This window comes from Heterocephalus glaber, unplaced genomic scaffold, assembly GCF_053883595.1.
Source record: "Heterocephalus glaber isolate CG9 unplaced genomic scaffold, H.glaber_assembly_v1.0 deba00001454, whole genome shotgun sequence".
In the NCBI taxonomy this organism is placed as follows: Eukaryota; Metazoa; Chordata; class Mammalia; order Rodentia; family Bathyergidae; genus Heterocephalus; species Heterocephalus glaber.
The window spans coordinates 15,539,753-15,549,559 of NW_028258303.1; positions in this window are offsets into that span (position 1 = coordinate 15,539,753).

Here is a 9,807-nt window from a genome sequence, read left to right on the forward strand (position 1 = left end):
AGTGATCAGGAATGGATACATAAAATTAGGGCACAGATATAAAATTTGTACAGGCAGAGGGGCTTGAATCAAGTCTGAAGAAGAAATGATTTCATGCTACTTTTCGGAAGGAGTCATTTAGTATGTTACATTTCCAATGAGTTAATTTAACTATCTGTGGAAGAATTTAATGGAGTATTACATTCATGTAAACTCACCAAAGAAACAATTATTTTAATTTAGAAGCTGTTACTCCTCTTTATATATAACCACTAGGTGAGCAAACTGATTTTTTCATATCACACAGCTGCCTGCTGAACAAAAAAGGCAGTTTACCTTGTACATTTCTAGTACACTCTGTTGTTTCTCTTTGTTTCTCATAAAAATGCTGATGATTTTGTAATGTTTCTCAAAATGTGAGATTCTCCCAAACTGAAAGCTGAATGCACTGAAAGCATATCATCTCAGGGGATCACTGGACTGAAAACGTGTTCTGGTTGAAGAGCACAGCTAGCACTGAGACAAAGTGCATCCTACCCAAGACAGGCCTGGGCTGAGTCATTCCATGGAGCTGTCACAGCCTCATCACCTTCTCTGTCTAGGAGTGGCAAGAGCACATTTGCATCAGAGGCCCCATTTGGTTTCACAGAGACCTACTGAAAAAACCTGCATATTCCTTCTGGAAACCTCTTAGACATTTTATAGACACATGAAACCCTACTTTATTTCCTGGACACTGGTTCCCTCAAAAACTTGATGCCTCTTGAAATTTAAATATGTAAAACAATAAAGATACAATATGACAACAAATAAAAAAAATTTTACAATGCGGATGTTTTAAGAGTAATATTTAAAAATCATGTAGATTAGTACCTAGAACATAAGAAGCGCTCTGTAGTTATTATAATTATTGTCAGGATCCTTCCCAGTTTAGTACTTAATTAAGGTTTTGTCAATTGACCGTAAATCACAGACAGGGCCCATATCAGTGCTAAATAAATTTGACTACTCTAGGTGTCAGCACAGACGATCATATCATGATATAAAAATTTTAAATGCAAAGTTAGCAATTACTTTTCTATCTGATTGAAAGAGTTAACGAACAATTAGGAACTTGGTCCTGTGTAACTAAAGTATTTTGGTATTTAGGGTACCCTGGAAAGATTGAGATTCAGCATCCCACAGTGTGGGGTCAGAAATCTGGATTTAATTCCAGTTCTTTCATTCGGTAGTGAACTGCTTCCAGTTGATTCACATTTACTACATAAGCCAGATTATCTGACTTCCTGAACCATACTTCTTTGACCAGGACGCTACAAACCCAGTTCACATAGGAAAGCAGAACAAAGGTTAAGAACATAGGATTTAGCATCAGAGAGGGCTGGCTGGGTCCCATTTTTAGTACTCACTTGCTCTGTGACTTTGGACAAGTTCCCAAATCTCTAAAACTCAGCTTTTTATGTGGACACTAAAAATTATAATTGTGTTACTCTAACAGTTGGCTGTGGAAATCTATCACAGGTAAAATGCTCACAATGTTCACAACACCTATATTTTGAACAGTTATTAGTGTTAATTTTTATCACATTTCATACTATTTTAACTCAATGTGCTCATTTCTAAAATTGAAATAATTGCTTCATTTTTGTTTTAGCTGTAAGTTGTGTTCAGTATCAAATAAGATGATGCGGTATATAAAACTATACACATAAAATTAAGTTTGTCAATTTTTTAAAAATTTTACTTGGAAAAAGCTGCCAAATGCTAAGGCTTAGCTAATATCTTGCTAAAATACATGCAAATCTTAAGGTAATCTTAAGTTTCTACTGTTTAATAACAATAAAAATATAAACTGGGACAAAAGTAACTCATCAAGTTATTGTTATCTGTCATTGACAAGGCTACATTGGCCTTTTATGGTAATAGATTCATTTAATTGAAGTGAAATTTACTGTTGTCAAATATTTGAAATAGCTGTTTTGATCAACATTTCTTTTTTCCATGAACAAATAGAACACTGTATATTGTTTTTATTACTCTCCAGGTAAGAGGACGTCAATTTCTGAATATCTTATCTCTTTTAAGATTCTCTGAAAATTTAAAAAAAGGTGAACAACTATTAATCTAGTATTAAGTATTCTTTGAAACATACATACTTAGAGATGTGATTTTTTTCATAAAGAAGTTTATATTCTCCTAATTTCTCCCTAGGAATCATTTTTAGACTTTCATTCTTAAATTTATAATCTAAGGTTTGGTCAATCCAAGAAATTGTGTAGCACTGTATTAGAATTCTTGAATAATTTGGGTTTTTTTTTAATAATGCATTTTTGTAAAGTTACTATGGAATTTAGCCTTTATCTTAGTCTTTAAAAGGTATTACAACTTGATGCAAATACAAAATAAAAATATATGTTCATATTGATTTTATGAGACTCATCTGAAAATATTTGGAACAACTTAATTGAAATGGTAGTTAAATTCATACTTTTTTCTATTTTATTGGTCATAGAATTCCACCCAGACTGGAAGATTTAAAAATGACCTAAAAATAGGCATGAGTGGATATAAGTATCAGAATTAAAATCAGCAGTCTCCCATCTCTTACTTGACCCTTAAATGGAAATATTTTCTAGGGATTTGTAATTAATTCTTTTAATACTACTTTTTTTGGGACATTGCATCAAATTCTTTAACTTTAAACTATGCTTTTACTTCCAGTGGCCTCTGTTTATTTTTCTTTCGAAGTTCATTTCTACAATGGCAAATGTCCACTAGAAACCTGTGCCATGTATCCTGTATAGCCATAGTTGGTTTGTCTTCCCCACTGTTCTTCCTAAATCTTTTCTGTTCTTTGTATTTTCTATTCAACCGAGTGCCATATGAGGTAACTAATTCTCCAAAGTAGAAATCTAAGATAAGCTATCAATTTTTATTTTTACTTTATCAACTCTTTCCACTAATTTCCCAATCTAAGCATTTCTTAATACTGTTTATTCATCACTGAAATCATCATTTTTGACCAGTTTCTTTCCTTTTCTATATTGAAATTTTCATTCACTGTTCTTTCTGTCCTTGTTTCTACTCTGATCATCCTCCAAAATAACTATTTTTGTCAAAGTCAGGTTTCTATTTTAAATACTCACGTCAGATACTTAAAATCCTTTCATGAAGCTGGGGTTTCCTATTAAAACCCAAATCTTTATATGCCAAACGAGGATTTAGGATCATGCCTTCCTTTGTGCTTATGGATGTAGGCTTACAATTGTCTCCATGTACCTTTTTTTTCTTTTTGGTATTTCCTTCTTACATTTAGTTGACAAATTCTCACTGATTCTCTGAGGTTCTTCCCAAATATTTCTGTGAACCTTTTCTTAACATTTTTTTCTCCATTTCTCTCTAGAGTTGTGCATAGTTACAGCCCTGTTTGCATGTGTTTCTAGCATGTATATATTTATAACTGTTCTCTTACAGATTTGTGTCTCCTACTAAGTAAGCTATAAGTTTGTTGAGGAATTTTTCCAGTTATGTATTTGAAGTCTTTTTACCTAAATGGTCACATAATAATTGGCCAATATTTGTTTCAAAGGAATAAAAGAATGAATGGGAGATGAAGTGGGCTGTCCATTTGGACTAGAAGATAATCCTTCTTTATATCTGTATCTACACCTTGCATGAAAACCTTTAGAGTTTGACAATATGAAACTAAATCAAACATTTCTCATCCAAAATGATTTTTCCCATAAATTACTTCTCCATGTGGTCATTCACTGTATTTGGCACTAGTCAAATGTGTTTTGAGTTGCACATCAGTCAAATATAGTCAGACTCATTGTTTTTGTAGTTGGCAGGAATAGCATTTAATTTTCCTCCTTAGAATAACATTTCTCATGTAGAAGTCATGATCTCTGGGAATAAAGTTTCTTACATCATCCAAGATTGATTCTCTCCCATATAAATGTTGGCTGAGTTTTGTTTCCAACTAAGAGGCTTATGAAGAACTAACTACTCAAAGCTAGAGAGAACATTGGGTTCAAGCTGTAAAATGAGTGACAGATTATTATATATGTAGGGTGTGTGTGTGTGTGTGTTTGTGTGTGTGTATGTGTTCTGATGCTCCATTTCTCACATTAACAGGGAACAAAAGCACCTTGGACTAAACATCCTTTTTGGACTGAACAGCATTTCACATCTGTGCATGAAAATTATGGAAAGTTATTACTTTTCCACTTTAATATAGAATGTGATAAATTAGTTTGGGTTATTGTCACTTAGTTACTTCTCATAACTTGTCTATCCTCAAATTGTTTAATTCAGACTCAGAGCTATTGCTCCTGGTACTTGACTATAAAATTATATATATATCACAAAGACAAAGAAATTTTTTCACAAGGCTTTGAAAACTGGATCTTCAATTTTAACACTTGTCAGAAGTATTAGCACTTACCACATTTTACATCGTTTTTTAAATAAGGCACTTATGTCCATGCAATATAAATGTTCCCTGACCCAGAAAACTACTTCTCCTGGGAAGCATAGGCAATATCTGCCAAATAGGCACTTGGATAATCTGTTGTGACAACACTTATTTCTTTTCTTGGGCAAGATTTGAAACCAGAGCCACAAGCATTTATACTGGTCAATAGTTCCCAGGCAAATTTTGGATGAGACACAGAAAATAGCCTTCAGCCTCAGCTTGTTTCCATTTGGCTACTTTTCCTGAATGTATTAAAACCAATCTGCATGCTGCATGGCCTTGCTGCTCTCCAGATATTTTGTCTCAGGTCACAGAATCATGTATCAATGCATAATTAAAGCACTGTATTCCCTGCCAGAGAACTTGGCTTTGTTTTTTCTCTGCACTTGATGCAGAAGCCATAAATTAAACCTAATGCTAGAGGTGAAAGGTGTTATATTGAATATTTCTCTTATAAAATGAAAGTCTGAGGCTTTGATGTATTCATTTTAATCCTTATTTACACTTTTAGTTTCTCACGCTGTAGAAACTTTTTAAGGAGGAAGAGACAATTACCTGAGATACTTTTGCTTATATCTCATTGGCCCAAATGGTGGCAACTACCCATTTATAGATTTAAAAGATGTTGAGCAATTTAGTAGCTTTTACTTTTAAACAAATTCAGGCTATGTTAGTAAGAAAGACTGCGGTAAAGTATTTGAAATGGCACCTACCAGTTCTTCCCACAGCTACACAATATTCCTGGTACTAGAATTTTCTATTGACTCTTTCAGATCTCTACCCTCTTCTTTCTGTTCTCTGCTTTAGAGGCTAATAGAGAGTTGCATGAGTACTTTCAGCAGGCCACCAGGCTGGGGGTGTGTTCACTGGTAGAATTGTTTGGCAGGATGCACAAGATGGGGTTTGGACGCCCAGCACTGCAAAACTAAGGAACTTAATACCAGTCAACAGGTCACATACTTTCCTAGGTCAGGTTCCTTAGAAATAGAGCCTGTGGGCCAGGGATTTAGCTCAGTGGTTCCGGCCCCTGCCTCACAAGTGCAAGATCCCAAGTTCGATCCCCGGTACCAAAGGAAAAAAAAGAGACATAGAACCTGAGACAGGGATTTGCCACACACAACATATTGAGAGAGTGTTATCAGGAAAAACAAATATAGGAGTGAGGGGAATGGACAGAAACTGGGAAGGCACCACAGAAAGACATTGTTTCCCATTAAACAGAGCTTCCACATGACTCTGTGGGGAGCTCTAGAGTGTAAATTGTGACTCAGGGTCTTTTCCAATCTAAGACAAGGGAGTAGAGATTTTGTAGTCTGTCCTTGGCCCTTGGCCCCTCAGTGGGAGAATATGTAGAACTCCCAGACACCCGTAGGTAAGGTGGCTTCGGGGTACACCTCTTGAGAATAGGGCAGGCATGAGCCTTTGGCAGATGCACCTGCAGCAGCAGGGGGCTAAATGTGCAACTCAAATTGCTGAGAGGGAGTTCAGGGCTCTGGACTGCAAACTTACAGCTTCTCTATGTACTTTCCAGCTTTTTATTAATTTTAGAGCTAAAATGGAGAATAGGAAAGGAGTGAGATCTAGGTGTTTCCCTTGACTCCGTTTTGGGTTTCCTCCTAAGAATTCTCGGACACATGAGGAAATCTTATCCCAAAAGGTTAAAACTATTAGACTTAATTTAAGAAAGATACATATCTTAATTTAAGAAAGATATGAGATATAGTAGAAGAATTAAGCCAATGATAAAAAAAATCATCAAATAAAGAATTTGTTCTATTCAGTTATTGGATACAAAAAAAGCCAGAGAATATCTAAATTGGGATATTTCACTTTTAAAACAATTGACTTAAAAAACTAAGCTAAGCAAAATGTTTTTCCTAACTTGTAAGAAATTGCATATACCAATAAAATATACAACACAGTGACATTTTTAAAAAATATGTAGAAGTTAAGAAGGACATGGAAATGTTTGTCTAACTATGAAAATAAGATTTGCATACAAATAATCCCAACCTAATTCTACAGAGACTGTTATCGGGACATGATAGATCAAATACAGACTTGATTAAAGAGATGTTTGGAAAAAATAACAGGATATTATATTTAAAATTTTTTTATGATATGAAAATTTTAAAGCAGAACTTAAATATTCTGTGGATCTAGTTATTGCTTTAAAAGGACAAAATATCACTATGTAGATGACCTATATGATACATTTACAATATTTTGCAATAAATTCTGTAATGATAACTTAGTCAAATATGACATCATTACAATGACTAAATGTGATTTTTTAAATGCATAATTGATTTACAAATCTAAAAAATGCTTTTAAAATGCCATTAAAAATTTCAGGTGCTGGCCATACCACCGCTCCCAGCACAGAGGAAGAGGCTTCTGGACTGCCATTCCACTGCTCCCAGTGCAAAGGAAGAGGCTTCCAGGCCGCTGTTCCAACGCTCCCAGCAAAGAGAAGGTGAGCTGTGTGGGGCACCAACAGCACCCCCCCCCATCGAAAAAGACATGTAAACAAGTCTCAAAACCAGACTTCCAGCTCACCTACAGCAACCCCAAAGGGAAATGAGATGAAACACTGTGATACTCAAGCACTGAGACTCCGTGAACTGGCAACAAAAGAGGATCTGAAAAAATTAAAATCAGAAATAATTTCTCGGATAAAAGCAGAGATTGTGCTCATAGTGTAAGACATGATAAATGAATCTAGAGAGGAGCTGAGGAACGTGATGGAATCCCAACATAGGAAACAAATGGAATCTATAAAACAAAAACAGATTTCAAGGAGATTAAAAACTCCAATGAAAGTCTACACAGCAGAAGGAGCCAATGTGAAGACAGAATTTCACATATAGAGGATAAGATTGCAATTAGTGACCAGGAAAAGAAAAATTGCTTCAAAATTGTAAGGGATCATGAGAAATCAGTCCAGTAGCTGCTGGATGATGCAAAGAAGAATAACATAAGGCTGATTGGAGTCAATGAAGAAACAAGAGAGAGTGCAGATGACATAAAAAAAACTCTTCACAGAAGTGATGGCAGAAAACTTCCCAAGGAAGGGAAAAGAACTTGACATACAGATAAGTGAGGCATATAGGACTCCAAATAGCCTTGATCAAAAAAATCTACACATAGGCATATAATTATTAAGATTCCAGATACCTAACAGAAGAACAAAGTTCTACAAGCAATTAGAGAAAAGAAACAAATCAAATGCAAAGGAAAGCCCATCAGAATCACAGCAGACTTCTCAACACAAACCATCAAGGCAAGAAGACTTTGGAGTGATGTATTTCAAGCCCCAAAGGAAAACAACCTCCAATTCAGATTGATGTACTCTGCAAAACTATCTTTCAGAATTGATGGAGAAATAAGATACTATCATGACAAAGTGTACCTTAGGAACTTCATGAATATCAAACTGGTACTCCAAAAAATTTTAGACAATACCCTAGGAAAAGACAATGAGGATCACAACCCCAGGAAAACTAGCAGAATGAATCCATTGGGTGTGACAAATTAAACTCAAAGGGGGAGAATCCAACAAAAAGAAAAAGTCATAACAATGATAACTCAACATGTATGAGTTATAACCATCAATGTTAATGGTCTCAACTCACCAATCAAAAGAAACAGACTGGCAGAATGGGTCAAGAAGCAAGATGCAACAATATGCTACATACAAGAAACACACTTAATTCAAAAGGAAACTCATAGACTGAAAGTTAAAGGGTGGAAAACAATACTCCATGGGACAGGAACCCTCAGAAAAGCAGGAGTAACTATCCTCTTTGCAGATCAAGTAGATTGCAAACCAACACTGATTAAGAGAGACAAAGAAGGACACTACATCCTTGTAAAGGTAACAATCCAACAGGAAGAGATGACAATCATAAACATATATGCACCAAACACTATTGTGCCCAACTATATAAAACAAATACTAATGGACATGAAAAGTCATATATGCACAAATACAATTGTAGTATGGGACCTCAATACCCCACTGTCACTAATAGACAGATTAACTAGACAAAAAATAAGTAATGAAATACTAGAACTCAATTGAACTCATGAACAAATGAACTTCACAGATGTTTACACAGTGTTCCACCCCACAAAATCAGAATACACATTCTTTTCAGCTGCACACAGGTCATTTTCCAAAATAGACCACATACTCACTCATAGAACATGTTTAAGTAAGTGCAAAGGAACTGAATTTATCCCCTGAATATTATCAGACCATAATGCAATGAAATTAGAGATCAATAGCAAAAGAAACCACAAAAACTTCATAAACACATGGAAACTGAACAACACACTTCTGAATAACCAGTGGGTCACAGAGGAAATTAAAGAAGAAATCAGACATTTCCTTCAATTAAATGACAATGACAATACAACATATTGGAATCTATGGGACACAATAAAAGCAGTCTTATGAGGAAAATTCATAGCAGTGAATACTCATATTAGGAAAACAGAGCGAGCCAAATTAAACAACCCAATGCCGAACCTCTAGCTTCTAGAAAAAGAAGAGCAGGACAAACTCAAAGCCCATAGAAAGGAGGAAATTATAAACATCAGAGCAGAAATCTATGCAATGGAGACTAAGAGAAGAATACAAAAACTCAATGAAGCCAAGATTTGGTTCTTCAAATGAATAAACAAAATTGACAAGCACTTAGCAAATCTTATCAAAAAAAGGAAAATAAAGGCCCAAATGCATGCAATTAGGAATGAAAAGGGTGAAATTAAAACTGACACAGCAGAAATATAGAGGATCATCAATACCTATTTTGAGAACCTGTACGCCAATAAGATGGATAACAGAGAAGAAATGGACAGATTCTTAGATACGTATGAATTACCAAAGTTGAACAAAGAAGACCTAAAAATTCTAAATGACAAAATATCAATCAATGAAATTGAAAATGTAATTAAGAACTTAATCACTAAGAAAAGCTCAGGTCCTGATGGCTTCACTGCTGAACTATAAGACATTTAGAGAGGAACTGATGACACTGCTCTTTAAACTCTGCAATGAAATTGAAAGGAAAGTGATACTCCTGAATTCATTCCTGGAAACAAGCATCACCTTGATCCCCAAAGCAGAGAAAGACCCAACCCTTGTGACGGTGCCAGCCATCACTAGTCCAACAGTACCTGAGAGGAGGGGAGAGGATGAAAGAAAAAACCTCTGAGGAAAAGAAAAAGGAGAGAGAGGCGGAGGGGAGACCCCTCTTCCCACTTTATTGCCCTTTATATACCTTTTCCACAACCTCCAACCCCTCCTCTGCACATAATTCTGCAGCTAATTATTTTCCAGGGAA